The following is a 20,841-nucleotide window of genomic DNA, read 5'->3' on the forward strand; positions in this document are numbered from 1 at the left end:
TCTTGTTATATTATAGGTTCATCATTTTGACGAAATGGATGCACATAGTGTCTTTCGATTTAGTTTAGAATCCTCCCCCAGCATCCTCTGAAAGCGTCTACTAAATACTCTTAGCCGCTCTTGATATTTTGCAGACGCGCCCTTTCGACTACTTAGGTGTATATAGTATACTTTGATTTTGTTCGACACCATCCTCACCAATGATTGAAGGTTTCAACTTAATACCCTTAGAAATTACTAAGATATTGCAGATGTGCTCTTTTGACTACCTGGATACATATATATTCTTATGATTCAGTTCGATTTTCTTCTCAACCTTCTCCTTAAAGTTTAAACTTAAAACCCCTAGCTGCTCAGTTATTGTATACTAGCCATTTTGACAATCATGATATTAGTCTACTTTTAGTCTACTTTCATGTTTAATTCCTGGTCTGACATGTTGAGAGCCAAAGTAATTGGACAATATCAACGCGGTAGCTCCCGAAAATGTCTGGGACAGCACTGCAACGCAACTGTGACCATGACTGGGGTCTCATTCGGAACCGGTTTTAGACTGATTGGAAACCAGTAACATCTAGTTTGCCTCGTGGGTTGGACCTCACTTCCTCAAGGCCATGGTCACACAACAGTTGCATGCACAATCAGTTAGCAATGCTAGTCTCAAAACAGTTGCCTTTGGCCGCTGGGCCCTAGTCGCTCCTGAGCCGTTCTTGATAGTGCAAATGCGTCTTTCTTACGACCTTGTTACACGTAGTACACCTTCCTGACTCTCATACAGTTCACCACCCTTCTCACCATCCCCGAAGACCTCACTAAATTTGATTTCCAAGGATTTCAATAAAAGGGGTGCCAGAATTGATAATAAGTAAAATACGCTTAGCTACATATATATATATATATATATATATATATATATATATATATATATATATATATATATATATATATATATATATATATATATATATATATATATATATATATATATATATATATATATTGTATAATATATTAGTTCTTCATCACTTTTTCGATGGTTTTTATCTCCGTGGGGCTCTTAGAAAATGTAAATTTTTTAAATCACACCTTATCTACCCATGTAAGTTTTTGCCCAGAAAATTTCTTTTCCGCCAAAAACTAATCCATGCTACCCCCGCCCCTCCTTAGGTAGTGCTCATTTTCACATTTAGCATTTATCTTTTATTGACTAATTCAGTTTTTAGGAACACATTTGTATCTGTGCTTTTCCCATATCACAAAATGTTCCAGGAAAGTCTAAAAGGATTTGTTAATAGCAAGCATAATTATATGTGAAGAAAAAAGGTCTTGACCAGACATCGCAACCATCTCGAGGTTTTCGCTCTTGTAATGTATTTAGCCAGTCTTCAAAATGTATCCTTTTATAAATTTTTTAGTTCGGAAAAACATATTGTCTATTGTCTGCAAATGATTGACTTTTCTTTTCTTTTCTAGATAATGAAGTAAATGAAGTAGCTGGGCAGTAAATTTCGGAAAGTAAATTTCTCTGTAAGCCTGTTCTCTGTTGCATTCGTCTTTTTGTGTATAGACGCTTATATTTACATAAAAAGACAGTGCAGCAGAACTGGTTTCTTATAATTTTAAAGTTTAAATAAAAAAAACAAGGGTTCTAAACCTCAAGTTAAATAGAATCTCAGTAAAATTTGCGTATATTTTTTTTTGTTCCCCTTTTTATATTTTACTAAAAAAATAGAACCCTCAAAAATTTTTTAATCAATTTTGCTTCAATTTTTTGCTCATCCTTCACCTAACGAATTTACTGCTCATTGAAGCTGTGCAATTATGTGGCCTCTGCTCCTGCCAAAGAACCTCTTCCTGACTCAACATACAACAACATTTTTTTATTTTATATTTTAATATAAATTTAATCAATAAAATATTGTTTCTTTGTATTCTTGCAAACTGCTTGTTGTTCTTAGAGCTAGGGATAGTTCATAGGGACGGAGTACAAGATAGAGAAAATTAAAATAAATACATAACTATGTTTATCAAAACAATTTATGAAGAGCACTTACTATACACGAACAACTATTGTAAACTTTCAACTTTAAGCATCCCCTTTTAAGAAGGGGATGCCATGAAGGAAAAGCGATATTGTGGTTATGTTTCAAAAACAGTTTCGACAGACCTATTTTGGGCCCGCCATTTTATATTTGCGGATTAATGCTAAACTTAAAAAATGTAGCTAGGACTTTTTTATATATAGAGTGAACCTGATAAAAGTAGGAAAGGGGATCTTGCTTGTCCAAAAACCCCATTGCCAGGGTTTACTGTATCTATATGCTTACTAATGGCGAAGTAATAATAATGATAAAATGACTAAAATAATTCATTCTTTCAAATATATTGACCATCGGGTAAAGAATAATTTCAATTGAAAATATATTGCGTATTCATTGAAGAGGCAATGCTACTAATTGTTTTGGGGAGTTAAATGAGGGTTCCACAACTCATATTAATGGCCTTTTCTTTTTGTGCTGGATTTCTTCATTCAATTTAGTCTGTTTGGTTTAAGATTGTTAACTTAGAGGATTCGACTTATGCCCGCTCTGATCTCTAAAATTGTGTCTTTTCTTTCGCGAAAATGCATCGTTTTCATGCATTGAATTTTAAATCAAATAACAGTGTATACAGTACTTTTGCGTTGACGATAGCTTCTGGTCTATGGATGTGCATCCTAACCCCAAAAAACCTTTGGGCGTTTTCATGAGTATCTAGGCTTGTATGAGAAGCCTAGGCTTGTATGAAAGCCTAGAGGAAACTTTTAAGAACCTAATAAAATTATTGAAGAAGAATTTTTATCGTCCTTCAAAAGAACTATGCAGTAAGGTCGTGGAAATATGGCATATATTTTATGACATTTTACAAAATGTTGAAGATTAGCAAAAAAATATATAAAACGCCTTTTAAACCGTCGATTGTTGAAAAGACGCTATACTTTTGACTGTGGGGGAGACCTGTACTTAACGCTTTCGGTCTCTAAAACTCATGAAAATTTGGTTATAATAGATTTTGAGTTGATTGTAAATCGAAAGTAACTCTAGAACAAAAGAGGTTATAGCATTAAGCGTTAATTATTTATAGCATAAGTGCAACAGCATTTTTCATAAGCTTGCTCTTTGGGAAACAAGTTCTTTCTGCTGTTGTAATTGAAAATACCCTTTATAACAATTTTTTGGCCGATTCGAGATATAAGGCTCAACCCCTTTTCATAGATTTTTGGCAACAGTAGTATTTTTTTTAGTAATGACTTTAGTGCAATCAGGCTTTCTAAACATAGGAATTGATTATCCCTTGTGAGGTGTTTCTTTACCTACCGTAACGGTGATACTAGTATATAGCTAGTAAGAATGGTGGGTACTCAGAAGAATATCCATTGACATCCTGTTATATCTCTAGAAGCCGTATTATTAATCTTTTGGAGGAGTATAAACAGCTTTCTATGAGCTCTGCAGAACACGGGCATTCATTTTTGGGAACAAGCTTTGTGTAAAATTCGCAGAGAAGTATAATTGAGATGGATGGCATTGTGTCCATAGAAGGTATAATTTCACCATGCTTTCTTGCCCAGAAGGAACAAACCCATTCGAGAATATCTACCGCGTGAATGGATGGTGAAAATATATTTTTGAGGAGATGGGATTAATCAATATTCTTTATAGCTTTACCTCCAAAGATGAAACCAGGGGGTTGCACGATCTTTGACTGACTAACTGATTTTTTGTGTGTTCTCTCTGTCTTTGATTTTTGGAAACTGACCCTCTTGGCAATAGATCACTTTTCTGTCTCCACAAGATATACCTGTGGGTAACGGGAAATCTAGGTTGTGTCTCCATTTCTAAGGACATTTGTCAGTATCAGTAAAAAAGTATAGAGAATTCTTTACCTCAAAACAGCGTCGATCTGAAAACACTGTCAATTAGTCCAATCTGTTTTAATGTATTGCACCTTGCATACGGTAAAGCCCTGCTTGTCCATAAATGTGGTCATGATAAAAGTTGAAAAAATCAAAAAGAAAGTGTTCTCCACTAATATTTAATATTTGCACCATAATGCATTTTAAATTACATAAGCCGATTTTTTTTCTGTTGACAAGATTATTACCTGCCCTTTAAATAAAAATGGTTAATGGCCTCTTTTGAATTATATTATTGAAAACAGGAAGTTTTGCATAAAAAGCAAAAAGTTCAAACCAAACGAGAACCAAAAAGTAAAATCCAAAAGATTTTGCATAAACTCTTAGTTTGAGCAAAATGATTTTGATAAATCAAGCAGAAATCCATAAGAGAAGGAAACTTAAAATGATGAAAAATGAAAAGAGTGAATGAAAGCAAGCTTAGAATGAACGTAAGTTGCCGTAAGTAAGGGTGGTGATGTCTAGTGCGGGCTAATCAACAAAAAACTTTAAAAAATCCTCAGAAAAACCGGTAATTTAAGGTATTACTTAAAGTTTATTTTAGCTCTTTGGATGCAAGTTTCGAGTAGGGACTATAAGAATGATTGATAAAATCCAGCAGATTAAATACGATTTTCCGTTTTACTCTGACACAATCTTCCTATATTAGCTGTCTTACAAAACAAAATTGAGTCTTCGTCAGTATGGATATATACACTGTCTGTGTCAACTAGAATTTCCCTGTGGACATTGAGATTGGCAAAGCCATTTAGCCTACTTTCAGACGTCACGTTTCTTAGGTATGTCTTGATTCTCCGAAGTGTAAAAGGAGCGCTCTGTTGTGCTGGTCGATACAGGTATAGTGATTAAAATATTAAGTAAGATATGGATGTTCGGAGAGATTGCTTTGCCACAAATATTTAGAAAATCAGTTGCATTGACATGGTGTGCCTTGTTCCGTTTGAGAAATTTTTGCCAAATTTTTCTTTCCGCCATCAAACGTTTAAGGTGTTGTTTTCCAAATCTTCTTCATAAATTTCGATCAACTTCAAAAATGGCTCTTTCATCTCTTTACTTTCTTCACTATTCTGTGGATAAGTGTGAAGCAAACAGTGAAACCCTTTTAAAATATTCTTGTGCTTTAAGAGACGTTCTTCTATAAAGTTTTATACTTTCAATCCAGAAGATAAATAAGTTAATTCTTTAAAATTGTTCTGTGCTTTCGGCTGAGACATTTCTTCTGTGTATCTGCCTGTCTACAATCCTTGTAACACTAATTGTAGTTCCATTCTTTTTGGCCAAATTTCCATTCAATTTGGCCAAAGAAAATAAAATCAGTGAAAAATAGAATGTTAAACTTTATTTATCCGTGGGGGGAGGGAAGGTGTCAGCACGCCATAAGTTGAACACCTTACGAATCGTGCATGTTGTTTCAATATCTTTGCGGGGTGTCCATATTGCTGATGGACAGGTTCTCTTTAGTAACACGTAGTGAGAGCCAATTCAAGTTTTGTTCCACTTTCTTTTTGTAGCTCTTTAATGTTAACAATGCTTGATATAGCAACAGGGCCCTTGACTGATACCTAGTGCTTTGCTCAATCTTTGACAAAAATTTTAAGGCCTACTACCCCTCTATCTTGATAGGTCCATAGAACTTGCTTGCTTTTTTTTTTTATTTTTTTTTTTTTTTTTTTTTTTTTTTTTTTATTTTTACTGAATTAAGTATTTAGAGTATACATTACAATATAATACTCTTCTGATCTTGTCAAGTGCCTGACAAAAGGCTCTTTAGAAGGGCAGTGCAGTAGACGTGAAACAAATATACCCTCATTCAAAATTTGATTCAATCCAAATTTCAATTTTCAACCCATCAACTAACAGTGGTCCCCCAATTACCTAAAAAATATTCACATAATACCAATCTATTAGCTTTATACAAGTTCATAATTTTTCCTTTTTCCATTTCAAACACCATAATTAGTTAAGGCCTTTTCATTGTAGTTGCCCTGAAAAATTAAAAAAGTTCACCAGCTTTGCCTGAAAAACTTTATTAAAGACACGGCTGAATGTGAAAATTGCCTTTGCTTTTGAAATTTATTCTGCTTTTCAACTGGCTGCAAACTACCACGTTTTCTTATATTTTCTCATGCTGTCGATAAATGAGTTTCTTAAATTGAAATTGCTGGAACTCAAATAAGGAGAAATAATATGTAAAAATATCGTACAGATATGTAAGTTTCTGAACCGTCTCTATTTGACAATTTTAATTTTTGAAATTAAAAATTTTAAATAATAATTTTGCAAAAAAAATCTTATTTGAGCCATGATTTCAATGAGGCTTTTTCAGGAAAAGACCGCGCTTCTGATTTTTTTTTTTTTTTCTTTCTTTTTTTTTTCTTAGAAACTAAGCGGATTTGAAAATTGTTTCCACTCAACCAATTTTGCCTAAGAAAGCTATAATAAAGAAAGGTCAGTACTTGGAATTCTTTTTTTTTTTTTTTTTTTGTTGTTGTCCTGTTGCCTTGCATTGTCTTGCTTTGCCTGCTTGGTCTCCGAACTTATTTAAGAAAACGCTCTAGTATGTTACTTTAAAAATCTAACCAAAAATACTACTCGAACCTTATTAGAAACTATATAGGATTAATCAAAATATAGCTCATGCTTTGTATACAAAATATTTTGTTGCTAAACTCCAATTTAGCTCAGGTTCGTTTTGATGGAAATTGGCATTAGGGCATTGTCAATAGTCCTTATCGAATTTACTTGTTATGGCACTTGGTATTAACCAAGTGACATATAGCAATCGCCAATTCTGTCGGTCTGTCGGTCGGTCCCGGTTTTGCTACTTTAGGCACTTCCAGGTAAGCTAGGACGATGAAATTTGGCAAGTGTATCAGGGACTGAACCAGATTAAATTAGAAATAGTTGTTTTCCCAATTTGACCATCTGGGGGGGGAGTAGGGGGCCGGTTAATCGCAAAAAATAGAAAAAATGAAGTATTTTTAACTTATGAGCGGGCGATTGGATCTTAATGAAAGTTGATGTTTGGAATGATATTGTGTCTCAGAGCTCTTATTTTAAATCCTGACCGGATCTGATGACATTGGGGGGAGTTGGAGGGGGAAACCTTAAGTCCCGGTTTTGCTACTTTAGGCACTTCCAGGTAAGCTAGGACGATGAAATTTGGCAAGCGTATCAGGGACCGGACCAATTTAAATTAGGAATAGTCGTTTTCCCGATTTGACCATCTGGGGGGGGGAGTGGGGGGCCGGTTAATTCGGAAAAAATAGAACAAATGAAGTATTTTTAACTTATGAGCGGGTGATTGGATCTTAATGAAATTTGATGTTTGGAATGATATTGTGTCTCGGACCTCTTATTATAAATCCCGAACGGATCTGATGACATTGGGGGGAGTTGGAGGGGGGAAACCTAAAATCTTGGAAAACACTTAGAGTTTAGGGACCGGGATGAAACTTGATGGGAAAAATAAGCGCAAGTCCCAGAAACATGATTGACATAATCGGAACTGATTCGCTCTCTTTGGGGTAGTTGGGGGGGGGGGTAATTCTTAAAAATTAGAAAAAATGAGGTATTTTCAACTTACGAACGGGTGATCGGATCTCGATGAAATTTGATGTTTAGAAGGATATCGTGTCTTATAGCTCTTATTTTAAATCCCGACCAGATCTCGTGACGGGGGCGGGGAGTTGGGAGGGGGAAACCTAAAACTTGGAAAACACTTAGAGTGGAAGGATCGGGATGAAACATGGTGGGAAAAATAAACACAAGTCCTAGATAGATGATTGACATAAACGGAACGGATCCGTTCTCTTTGGGGTAGTTGGGGGGGGGGGGTAATTCTGAAAAATTAAAACAAATTAGGTATTTTTAACTTACGAACGGGTGATCGGATCTCAATGAAATTTGATATTTAGAAGGATATCGTGGTTCAGAGCTCTTATTTTAAACCCAACCGGATCTGGTGACATTGGGGGGGGGGGGAGTTGGGAGGGGGAAACCTAAAACTTGGAAAACACTTAGAGTGGAGGGATCGGGATGAAACTTGGTGGGAAAAAAAACACGAGTCCTAGATACATGATTGACATAACCAGAACGGATCTAATCTCTTTAGGGTAGTTGGAGGGGGGGGGGTTAATTCTGAAAAATTTGAAAAAATGAGGTATTTTTAACTTACGAACGGTTGATTGGATCTCCATGAAATTTGATATTTAGAAGGATATCGAGTCTCAAAGCTCTTATTTTAAATCCTGACCGGATCTGGTGACATTGGGGGAAGTTTGAGGTGGGGAAACCTAAAATAATGGAAAACGCTTAGTTTGGAGGGATTGGGATGAAACTTGGTTGGAAAAATAAGCAGAAGTCTTGCATACGTGATTTACATAATTGGAACGGATCCGCTCAATTGGGGGGGGGGGGGTAATTCTGAAAAATAAGAAAAAATGACGTATTTTTAACTTACGAAGGAGTGATCGGATCTTCATTAAACTTCATTTTTAGAAGGACCTTGTAACTCAGATATCTTATTTTAAATCTCAACTGGATCAAGCGTAATTGGGGGGAGGCAGTTGGGGGGACCGGAAATCTTAGAAAATACTTAAAGCGGTGAGATCAGGATGAAACTGGATGGGAAGAATAGAAACCTGTCTAAGATATTTGACTGACATAATTGGACTGGATCTGCTCTCTTTGGTGGAATTCGGGGGGGGGGGGGTAATTTTGAAAATTGAGGTATTTGTAACTTACGAAAGGGTGACCAGATCTTAATGAAATTTGATATTTGGAAGGATCTTGTGCTTTAAAGTTCTAATTTCAAATTCCGACCAGATCCTGTGACATTCGGGGGAGCTGGAGGGGGAAACCAGAATTCTTGGAAAACATGAAAATTGGGGTATTTCTATCTTACGAATAGATGATCGGATCGTAATGAAATTTGATTTTTAGAAGGAATTCATGTCTCAGAGCTCTTATTTCAAATCCCGACCAGATCTTTTGACATTGGGGGGAGTCGGAGGGGGAAAATCTTGGAAAAACACTTGGAGTGGAGGAATCCGGATGAAGCTTGGTGGATAGAATAAACAAATGTCCTTGATACGTGATTGACAGAATCGTACTGGATTCGCTCTCTTTGGGGGAGTTGGGGGGAGGGGTTCAGTGATTTGGCGAGTTCGGTGCTTCTGGACGTGCTAGGGCGATGAAAATTGGTAGGCGTGTCAGGGAGCTGCACAATTTGACTTGATAAAGTCTTTTTTCCAGATTCGACCATCTGCGGGGCAAAAGGGAGAGAAAATTAGAAAAAATTAGGTATTTATAAGTTACGAGTGGGTGATCGGATCTTAATGAATTTTGATAGTTAGAAGGACCTCTTATTTTCCTTTTTAAATCAATCTATTGATTCATAGAATTTTGTTAGAGCTCATACCATATGATCTCTTGGGTCTTAGCTCTTCTCGCCTCGTCACAAGTGCCATATGAGCTCTTAGCTCTTGTTTTTCAACCAAGTGACATATAGCGATAGCAAATTCTGTCGGTCTGTCTGTCTGTCCCGGTTTTGCTACTTTAGGCACTTTCAGGTAAGCTAGGACGATGAAATTTGGCAGGGGTATCAGGTACTGGAACAGGTTAAATTATAAATAATTATTTTCTCGATTTGACCATCTTGAGGGGGGGAGTGGGGGCCCGGTTAATTCGGAAAAAATAGAAAAATGAAGTATTTTTAACTTACGAACGGGTGATGGGATCTTAACGAAATTTGATATTTGGAATGGTATTGTATCTCAAAGCTCTTGTTTCTGAAATAATTCGGTTAATTCGGAAAAAATAGAAAAAATGAAGTATATAAGGGAGTGGGAAATCAAACATGATGTATAAGCTTAAAGTTGGCAAAGTTAAAGGACGATTAAAGTTGGCAGGCCAGACCAGGACGAGACCAGATTAAATAGAAAGTTTCTTCCCCGATTTGACCATCTGCGGGGGGGGGGGATAGTCTTGGAAAACGCTTAGAATGGAGGGATCGAGATGAAACTTGATGTGAAGAATAAGAACAAGGTCTAGATACGTGATTGACATAACTGGATCGGATTCGCTCTCTTTGGGGGAGCTGGGGGGGATTTCTAGTGCTTTGACGAGTTCAGTGCTTCTGGACGTGCTAGGACAAAACAGAGTGATTTAAGCTACAAAATAACGTACAGCTACCGTCATCAGTAGTAATTTTACTGATGACGATCGCTGTATATGTGACAGAAATATCTGGACTTTTTTTTTTTTTACTGTAGATGAATGGATTTATCCCCACTTAAAAATTTATTTGTTCGTCATAGAACGGCAGTGTGGTGTAAGACAAGAACACCTAATTTAAGGTATTACGTCAAAAATAGTCCAAGAACCTTTTGAATGTAAGACTAAGAAACTTTTCACATAATCTCTGTTAAAATTACGAATATTGGAAAAGAAAAAAAAAGAAATTTTAATAATTAGCTTGTTTGTGACCCGTTTGTGACCATGCTTCTACTTGTGACCCATACACAAATACATACCAGAAAATATCTCCATTAATTTTACCTTTATCCTGTTTTTCAGGAAGTTTTCCAAATACATTTAGATTCAAAAAGCTGATTTTATCTCCATCTCTATCTTTTATCTCCAATCGATTAACGTCCTTTTTCTTTTCTAGGTTGAAAATTAAGAAAGCTGAGCAGTAAATTTCGAAACTATCTGTGAGGTCTGTATACTGTTGCCGTCTTTTTGTGTGATAGCATTTATTTTCACAGAAAAAGGCGTTGCAGCAGACGTGGCCCATATAATTATAAAGTTTAAGTAAAAACCAAGGGTTCTCAACCTTAAGTAAACTTAGTATCTCCCCTTTTCATGTTTTAAAAGAAATGGAACCCTTAACATTTTCAAATCTATTATATTTTTTGCTCATCCCTTCCTAAGCGAGTTTACTGCTCATCTAAGCTCTTCTACTCCTTGTGTGGCCTCTCCTCCTCAGCCAAGGAGCCGCTTCCTGAGTCAAGAAACAAAAACAAAAGAATTACAGACACTTTATTTTCGTCATCTTAATAAAAATTGCTAGCTTGTTTAAGTGAAACTTTCTTATTTTGTTTTCTTATAGATTATCGTGTACTTGCTACTTGCCGATCCTAAAGAAAGGAATTATTTAAGGAACCCTGAACAAATGATTGGGGCAATTGAAAAGGCGATCTTGCTCTAAACCACAGTCCTTGACTGTTTTTTTTTTATAAAAAAAGAAATACCACATCTTTGCGCTAAATTAAACAATCAATCAATCATTTTATTAATACTAATTGAAAAATGATAAAATAGACCAATGTTTCCAATATAATTATTGAAGCAATCAATTGGTGAGGCGATTCTTTCAGTTTTAAGTTTGATAACTTAAAGGAGTAGCTTTTTGCTTCGAAAGTGAGTTCAAAGCCGGAAAATCGGTCACTTCTAATTGGAATATTTGTGGAAATCTAAGAATATTCTAAAACGTACTCTTGAATATTCCTAAAAAGAGACCATTAAAACAGGGTGTTGTTAAAAAATTGGCATCAAAAGAGTAAGATCATTTAATAGCTAAAAATAGTGTCAATCATTGCTAAAAATTGCTAAAAATAGCTAAAAATAGTGTCAATCAAACATGTATTATAGCATTAGTTAGCTCTACCAAATAGTAAAAAAGATGAGCAAATCATTTTTGGAAATATGAAGTAAGTCGGTAACTTGGTTGTAAGCCATCAGCCAGCAATGATGCATGTCCAAAATTGCCTGACGAAGCTGAAAACTTTGACTGTGAGAGAGGGGAGAGGGGTGTAATTATTACAGTACTAATTTTAGCATTATCAATAGCTGCAAAATTTTCTTTGTAATTTATATGAATTTATTTTATTTATTTCTTTAAGCCTTTTTTTTATTGACATTTTAAAAATTTATTAAAATTATAGCCATTTAATTTATAGCCATTTAATTGGCTATAAATTTTACTCACTTCAAAATTTTTTTTTGCGATCTTTGGCTTACTGTAGTCCCTTATCAAAATACACATAAATACATTTTCAGTAGCCAGTTTTTTTTTAATATTTAGTTAATTACAGAAATAACTTGATGTAGAAATCTGGAGCAAGTGATTAAAGGGAAAAAAAATTTCCAAGCGAAATAAAACTAGTAGCTGGACATTTCTTTGTTACTCGCTTTTGTTTTTTACTCGTTGTGGCTGTCGTTTTTGCAAGCATTCTAACCGTAAGTTTTTAAAAAAGATGAGAGTGGAAAAAAAAAATAGTGGAAAAAAAGTGGAAAAAAAGATGAGAGTGGATAAAAAAGGGGAAGGGGTGTAATTATTACAGTACTAATTTTAGCATTATCAATAGCTGCAAAATTTTCTTTGTAATTTATATGAATTTGTTTTATTTATTTCTTTAAGCCTTTTTTTATTAACATTTTAAAAATTAGTTTCGGAATGGGTGATTTAATACAGAAGAGAACCCAATAAATTATATACAAGTGTTTTGGAGCAATAAGTATAAGAGTGTCCTTGGGAGGGGATATATTTTCATATGTAATATGTATGATTATTTGTTATAGGCAACAAAAAAGAATTTTTAACGTTTTGGTACTTCGATGTTACATGGTCCATGACCCTCTCCTCCTGCAAGCATACATACCTGATTTAAAACAAATCGCCTTGAGACAATCGATTACACCACATAGACTAAATTAAAAGACTAGGTACACTTTAAGTTAGCAAGGTCATCAAAATAGAAATGCTTTTTTGCCCGTTTAGCCCATCTTAGCTGGCTGAGAACAAGGATTTTTTTTGTATTTTCTTTTGGTCGTTTCAGGTTATGAAGTTTTTAGGACAATAAATTTTTGTCTATGTACCCACATTGAGCCAAATAAATGAATAAGCGAAGCTAATTAGTTAAATCTTACAAAGCCTTTCGTCTGAAAAAATTCAAACATAACAAATTTATTGATCCCCAAAGATGACAACTAACGATTGTAAAATTAACAGACAAGGCCGTATCCAAGGTGGAGGGGGTACGGTTTCTGTGCACTGTACTCGTTCACAAAAGATTTTTTTTACAAGGGGAAACCGTTTCTTTCCCTTGGAAAACTGAATTTCACCAGCTCCATCTAAACTTCAGTGATCTGACCACTTGTGTTATTTTGGACACATTAAATGATAGAAAGTGTAAAGGAAGTGGCATACTATCAGGAATGAAAGTGCCTGCTCAAAGTTGATAAGCCTAATTAGACATGCCGAGGTTTTTCCACGCTAATCGAGGCATTCTTAGCGAAGATTTGATTTTGACATGAAATACAACTACTGGTAACAACTCACTGCAGTACCAAGCCGCTCGAGGCCAACCCAGGCACGAACGCTCTTCTCCCATCCCAATTTATTCAAATCTTCCCTCTACACCCTCCCAGGTATTCCAAATTTCCTTTAAATCTTTCCTTACGACATCATCCCATCCCAATCGGGTACGACCTGTTTTTCGTTTGGCGCTAGACAGTTGGCCGACAAGTATTTAAAACTTGTCGACTTGAAATAATTTCAAACAAGAGCTAAGAGCTCATATGGCACTTTTGACGAGGCAAGAAGAGCCATGAGCTCTAGCAAAATTCTAAGAATCAATAGATTAATTTAAAAGGAAAATCAGAGGCTTAATGCCGGTTGGGATTTAAAATAAGAGCTCTGAGTCACGATGTCCTTCTTAATATCAAAATTCATTAGATCCGATCACCCACTCGTAAGTTATAAATACCTAATTTTTCCAATCTTTCCTCTCCCTTAGCCCTCCAGATGGTCGAATCTAGGAAAACGACTTCATCAAGTCAATTTGTGCAGCTCCCTGACACGCCTAGCAATTTTCATCGTCCTAGCATGTCCAGAAGCACCAAACTCGCCAAAGCACTGAACCCCTCCCCTAAAGAAAGTGAATCTAGTACGGTTACGTCAATCACGTATCTACGACATTTGCTTATTCTACCCACCAAGCTTCATCCCGATTCCTCCACTCTAAGCGTTTTCCAAGATTTCCGATTTCCCCCTCCAACTCCCCCCCATGTCGACAGTTCTGGTCGGGATTTGAAATAAGAGCCCTGAGACATGAATTCCTTCTAAATATCAAATTTCATTAAGATCTGGTCACCCGTTCTTAAGTTAAAAATACCTCAATTTTCTAGATTTTCCAAATTACCCCCCCCCCCCAACCCCCAAAGAGAACGGATCCGTTCCAGATATGCCTATCGCGTATCTAGAACTTGTGCTTATTCTTCCCATCAAGTTTCATCTCGATATCTCCACTCTAAGTGTTTTCCAAGATTTCTGTTTCCCTCCTCCAACCCCCTATGGGCCCGGATCCAATTCGAGTCGAAAATGGAGCATCTGAAGCGTAAAATCCTTCTATATATCAAGTCAAACAGTTCTTGGTAACGAACTGTAGTAAGGAGCAACCCGGCTCAATAGTAACCGAAACTAAAAAAATGGAATTTTGATACCAATAGTTACATCAAAAGAATCGAATTTAAATGCTGATTTTAAATATATAAGCTTCATCAAGAAATCATCAGGTTTTTTACTGTTTTAAAAAGTTGAGAGAAAGAGTCAAACTTTAGCGTAGAGAGCGGGGCGTTGAGGACGGAACAGCTTCATTCATATACGGAGTAATTTCTGTTCGTTTTAAGTTTTAATGTTGCTCCTTACTTTCAGTTACTTTCTATCAGAAACTTATTTTCTGATAGAAATCAGACTACTCCTCCGCTGAAAAATCCTTCCTCGCCAAGGATATATTCTATAAACAATTCAATCGTGGTGAAAATTTACCCTGGACAATTACCTTTAATATCTCCATGCGTAAAATTAAGTAGGTTATGAGATTGCAAGACATAAGAAGCATTTCCTATAGGAATTCCTCCAAATTCTCGTGGTATAAAATTTTCCCTGAGAAATTTCCCCCTGGAAACTTCCTTCCCCATGAAAAATTGTCCTTGTTGGGGGGGGGGGGGGTTAAGTTTAATATTGGAGCATAATTCCCAATAACAAATACTATACATAAACAATAGGCGCTTTTGTAACTTAAAGACTTTTCCCCAGGGGCTATGGGGAAGGGGGTTGTTAATATCTCCAAAAATATTTTTATTTGTCCTTTCAGACATCTAATTTTGCTTACCTGCTCATAGGAGAGGGAGATAGTCAGTTCAAGGTAGATTCAATGAAACCTGTAGATAAGGCTTGACCTACAAAACGGACAAAACAGAGTGATTTAAGCTACATGTTAACATATACAGCGATCATCATCAGTAGATTTATTCTACTGATTATCGATAACTGACTCATCAGTAGTAATTCTACTGATGAAGATCGCTGTATATGCGATAGATGTATCTGGACTTTTTTTTTACTCTAAAAAAATGGATTTATCCCCACTTGAAAATTTATTTGTTCTTCATAGAATGACAGTGTGGTGTAAGACGAGAATACCCAATTTAAGGTGTTACGTCAAAAATAGTCCATGAACCTTTTGAATGTAATACTAAAAAACTTTTCATATAATATCAGTTACAATTACCACCATTTAAACAGAAAAAAAAGAAATATAAATAATTAGCCAACATTTTTGTTTGTGACCCGTTTTTGACCATACTTCTGTTTGTGACCCATATACAAATACCAGAAAATAATATCTCCATTTATTTTACCTTTATCATCATTTTCAGGGAAGTTTTCCAAATACATTTAGATTCAAAAAGCTGGTTTTATCTCCATCTCTATTTTCATCTCCAATCGACTAACGTCCTTCTTCTTTTCTAGGTTGAAAATAGGTTGAGCTGAGCAGTAAATTTCGAAACTAAATCTGTAAGGTCTGTATATCTGTTGCCGTCTTTTTGTGTGATAGCATTTATTTTCACAGAAAAAGGCGTTGCAGCAGACGTGGCCCCTTATAATTCTAAAGTTTAAATAAAAACCAAGGGTTTTCAACCTTAAGTAAAGTTAATTGTCACTAAAACTGTTGTTTATTCTTTTTTATCTCCTCTTTTCATGATTTAAAAGAAATGAAACCCTTAACATTTTCAAATCTATTATATTATTTGCTCATCCCTTACTAAACGAATTTACTGCTCATCTAAGCTCTTCTACTCCTTGTGTGGCTTCTCCTCCTCAGCCAAGGAGCCGCTTCCTGAGTCAAGAAACACAAAAAAAAGAATCACCGTCATTTTATTTTCTTCATCTTATTAAAAATTTAATTTAAAAAATATAAGCTTGTTTAAGTGAAACTTTCCTTTTTTGTATGCTTACAGATTATCGTGTACCTGCTACTTGCCGATCCTAAAGAAAGGAATTATTTTAGGAACCCTGAAAAAATGATTGAGTCAATTGGAAAGATAATCTTGCTCAAGATCATAGTCCTGGAATGTTTTTTTTTTTATATTACAAAAAGAAGAAAAAGAAGTAGCGCATCTGTGTTTTAAATTAATAGAATAGTAATTACAAAATGATAAAATAGACTAATATATCAAATATAATTATTGAATCAATCAATTGGTGAAGTGATTCTTTCGGTTTTAAGTTTGATTAAGAGGAGTAGATTTATGCTCCGGAAGTGAGTTCAAAGCTGGAAAACCGGTCACTTCTAATTGGAATATTTGTGGAAATCTAAGAATATTCTAAAACGTACTCTTGGATAATGCTAAAGAGACCATTAAAACAGAGCGTTGTTAAAAGTTTGGCATCAAAAGAGTAAGACCATTTAATGACTAAAAATAGGGTCAAACAAACATGTATTATAACATTAGTTTTCTATTACTATTTGGCTATACCAAATAGTAACAAAGATGTGAAATATAATTTTTGTGAATATGAAGTAAATCGGTAACTTGGTTGTAAGCCATCAGCCAGCAATGATGCATGTCCAAAGTTGCCTGACGAAGCTGAAAATTTGGACTGTGAGAGAGGGGAGAGGGGTGTAATTATTACAGTATTAATTTTAGCATTATCAATGGCTGCGAAATTTTTCTTTGTATTTTATATGAATTTTCTTTATTAATTTCTTTATGCCTTTTTTTATTAACATTTGTAAAAATTAGTTTCGGAATGGGTGATAGTAATACAGAAGAGGACCCAATAAATTTTATATAAGCGTTTTGGAGCAATAAGTATAAGAGTGTCCTTGGGAGGGGGTAGGTATTTTCGTATTTAATATCTATTGTTATTTATGTATTTTTATTTGTTATAGGCTACAAATAAGATTTTTTTACATCTTGGTACTTCGACGTTACATGGTCCCAAAGACCCTCTCACCCTGCATGCATACATACCTGATTTAAAACACATTGCCTTGAGACAATCGATTACAACACAGAGTCTATTAAAAGATTAGGTATACTTTAAATTAGCAAGGTAATCAAAACAGAAATACTTCTTTGATTACAGCACAAGAGTCTATTAAAAGATTAGGTATACTTTAAATTAGCAAGGTAATCAAAACAGAAATACTTCTGTTTCTGACAGAAGTCAGAAACAGCTGGCTGACAACAAGGATTTTCCTGTATTTTCTTTTGCTCGTTTCAGGTTATGAAGTTTTTAGTACAATAAATTTTTATCTATATACCCACATAGAGCCAAATAAATGAATAAGCGAAGCTAATTAGTTAAATTTTACAAAGCTTTTCTTCTGAAAAAATTCAAACGTTACAAATTTATTGATCCCCAAAGATGACGACTAAAGGTTATTAAATTGTCAGGCAAGGTGGAGGGGGTACGGTTTCTTTGCACTGTACTCGTAGTTCACAAAATATTTTTTTTTTCACAACGGGGAAACCCTTTCTTTCCCTTGGAAAACTGAAAATCACCAACGCCATCTAAACTTTGGTGATTGACCACTTGTCTTATTTTGGATACAAAATATATGACATCCTCCCATTCCAAAAGGGTACGACCTGTTTTTCGTTTGGCGATAAACGGTTGGCCGACAAGGACTTAAAACTTTCTAACTTGAAATAATTTTGAAAAACAATGCCAATTAAATATTACTTACAGAGAAATTTCAGCTTTGATCCTGTGACACTACTAATTAGTTCTGTCAATTATCCAGCTGACTTTGATGTTTCAAGAAAACATAATAGTATCTTCCTGAAGCTCTACCAGAAACCTGTTAATAGCTGGGTAAAGAATAATGATTTCTCCAACTATATGGTTGGCCCAATAAGCTGAGCCCTCATCATCAGTAAGCAGTATGTACAGGATTCATCTTTAATGCTTGCAAGAGTGATTTAAGGCAATCAAGTTAGTATGTATTATTGCAAATAGCTTTACAATTTGTTTGCACGATATTTTAACTTTATGCAGACAGTCTATAGTGGAAAAAATTAAAGAATTTAAATTCAAATTTTAGCTTTTAAAGTAATCATCATAAGACAAAAAAGAATTGAAAAAAATTCTTTCTTTTTTTCAATCTCAAGTTTTTTCAAGGAGGTGCTAACATTAAGATTTCTTTTCCTGAATTGAAAGATTAAAGTAGTTTTGCAATTCTAATATCATTTCAGAGGTACTTCCAATTGCAGTTGTAGGATATTTCAATAATTCACAAGCTGGAACTTGGCATTATACGGAAAGTTTTTAAGATAAATAATCAAATATATAAAACAAAATGTAATATAATCAAACAAAACTATTCCTTAAATCTCTCAAATTGCTGAGGAAAGGGAGAAAAGTAACCATAAATACAAATAACCAAGATGGGTTTTTTGGGGAGGGGGGGGGATGTAAGATGTTGTAAGAGAGTTTTGCCAAGGGAAGCACTGGCTGGATAAAGAGAATCTGGAAACTATACGAGAAGCAGTACAGAATGAAAAGTACGAAATGGATAGGCTACTGTCATCTATATTTTGAGATTGCAAAAACACATATCATTACGCAGATAGCATCAATGGCTGTTCTAGGCCTGGGTAGGGAGGAGTTTTTCTGATATCTGAAATTCAATTCTTTTGATTTTATAGCTTAACAGTACTATTAAGGTACTCAATTGACTAAAATTGCAGCAATTGAAATTTTTGAAGCTTGCCCCCCCTCCCCAATTTAAGAGGCCTAAAACTGTTATTGGTTGGTGCTTTTAATATGTATAACAAGAAAATACATAAATATGGAAACAAACGTTGGAAAAATAAACTAAATTAATTAAAAAACCATAAAACTTTCCATTTAAAATGCAGATAAAAGAAATACGCATAAATCTCAAAATGAACCACAGGCTATGATTTCCTGCATTGCTGCCTTCAAAACTGATATTTAAATGTAATAAATACAAATTGCAATCTACGCAAAAGCCTTCCCTATATAGCATGGTATGAAGGGAGGGGTCAAACAATTTTTTGAAAATTTTTCTTGGGAGGGAATGCTGGCCAAATAAATCTACTGCAGTGAGATTTTTGCCCCCCCCCCCTAACAGAGCATCTTACATTCCTTATGTGACTCACCCACCTTTTATACATTCTCGTATTTAAGTTTCAATGCAGTCCATCTCCAAATAATCCTGCATATAAGCCTGAGAAAGCGGATAAGATGATACTAGTGAATCAATAGGAGGATTCACAAAGTAATATTCATATACTATGTAATATAGTAATATTCATAATAGTAATATTCATTGTGATAGGATAACTTTCATGGGAGGGGGGTTGGTTTCCCTATAATTACTTTCAATTATTAAAAAGGGCACTAGCCCTATGTAATAATTCCACACTGTTTATCTTGGGCAGTATGATATCCCCTTGGGTAGTGTGGTTGACAGCTGAGCGGTGAAGCATGTTTGGAGACTATGGGTTCGTTTCTGTGGTAGAGAATCAGAATCTAAATCCTGGGGCTGAATATTAGATAACAAAGGGATTAAGTATTTCTCTATAGGTACTTATTCTACTTACAAACTTACACCTTCAATATAGCACTCCGGCCGGTAAGTTTTCTACCCAAGGACAGTACAATTAAAACAGTCAATGCGATAGCCTCCAAACTAAGCGAAGCTCTGACTTGCATGCCAAGAAATTTACGTGTTTTTTTTCTAAGACTGGTGTGCCCGTCTCAAGCTTTGTTCGTCGGGAGTCCGAAAGTAGCTGGTTGTCAGGTTGGCTTATTTTAGTTTTTCAGAAGAAAAACACTTGCTACCTATTCTCTAAGACTTGATAAGGAGACAAAAGAACGATTTGAAACCTAGCGTTATCAGTTCAATATTAATAATAATGCGATTGTATCGACTTAGATCATTAGAATGTTATAATTTTTTTGGACCTATCTGTGAATGGTTTTATTTTCTGTGGAAGCGGTTCAGAAGCTGAAGATTACCGTATCTTAGAGTTAAAAAAAACTTGATTGCCCCCTACCTGTCCATGCTTCCAGAATTATTCCCCAAAATTTAGGACTAATGGCCCAAACAGTTTAAGAAATGAGTCACAAATGAAGTAACGAGTAGTAGCTGAAGTAGTGAGTCAAAACTTCAAGGAAAAACCACTCCAGAAACAATATTTAGGGGAGAGCCAGTGGTGGTTCTAGGCCTGGGCTAGAGACGGAAGCTGCCCTCCCCCATGCATTTTTTCTGACATTAGGTTCTGTTGATTTTATATTTTTACAGGTGTAACTCCCTCCCCCAGATTATGAGGCCTAAAAATGTTACTGGGATGTGCCTAGGGGAACGCCATCTTTGATGTTGAAGAGTCATGAAAATATCTAGAAAATGGAAGTACACTTTAGATTTAACAATAAATTTACTTTTAATCTTCCTTTCTCGAAATATTGATAAATTGTGGTTTTTTAAGAATTTCTTGTATATGTTAAGCTGTGTTCCTATACTTAATTAAATAATTAGAACCCAAGACAACTTTTCTGA

General features: G+C 35.1%; 1 protein-coding gene across 15 annotated transcripts in view; it reads left to right on the forward strand.

Annotated features, from left to right (window-relative positions):
* Positions 1–20,841, forward strand: part of LOC136024922 (calsequestrin-2-like) — a 176,417-nt gene that overhangs the window by 62,831 nt on the left and 92,745 nt on the right. For 4 of the 15 annotated variants that reach the window (XR_010616964.1, XR_010616966.1, XR_010616960.1 and 1 more), the window contains one exon: positions 1,483–1,931. The exons of 7 other annotated variants lie outside the window; for them this stretch is intronic. The gene's annotated coding sequence lies outside the window, so the exon portion shown is untranslated. Of the gene's footprint in view, positions 1–1,473; positions 1,932–15,776; positions 16,235–20,586; positions 20,638–20,841 lie in introns of those variants that run through there. 4 more of the 15 variants (XR_010616962.1, XR_010616970.1, XR_010616965.1 and 1 more) reach the window with 3 other exon arrangements.

Source organism: Artemia franciscana, chromosome 3, assembly GCF_032884065.1.
Source record: "Artemia franciscana chromosome 3, ASM3288406v1, whole genome shotgun sequence".
NCBI classification, from domain to species: Eukaryota; Metazoa; Arthropoda; class Branchiopoda; order Anostraca; family Artemiidae; genus Artemia; species Artemia franciscana.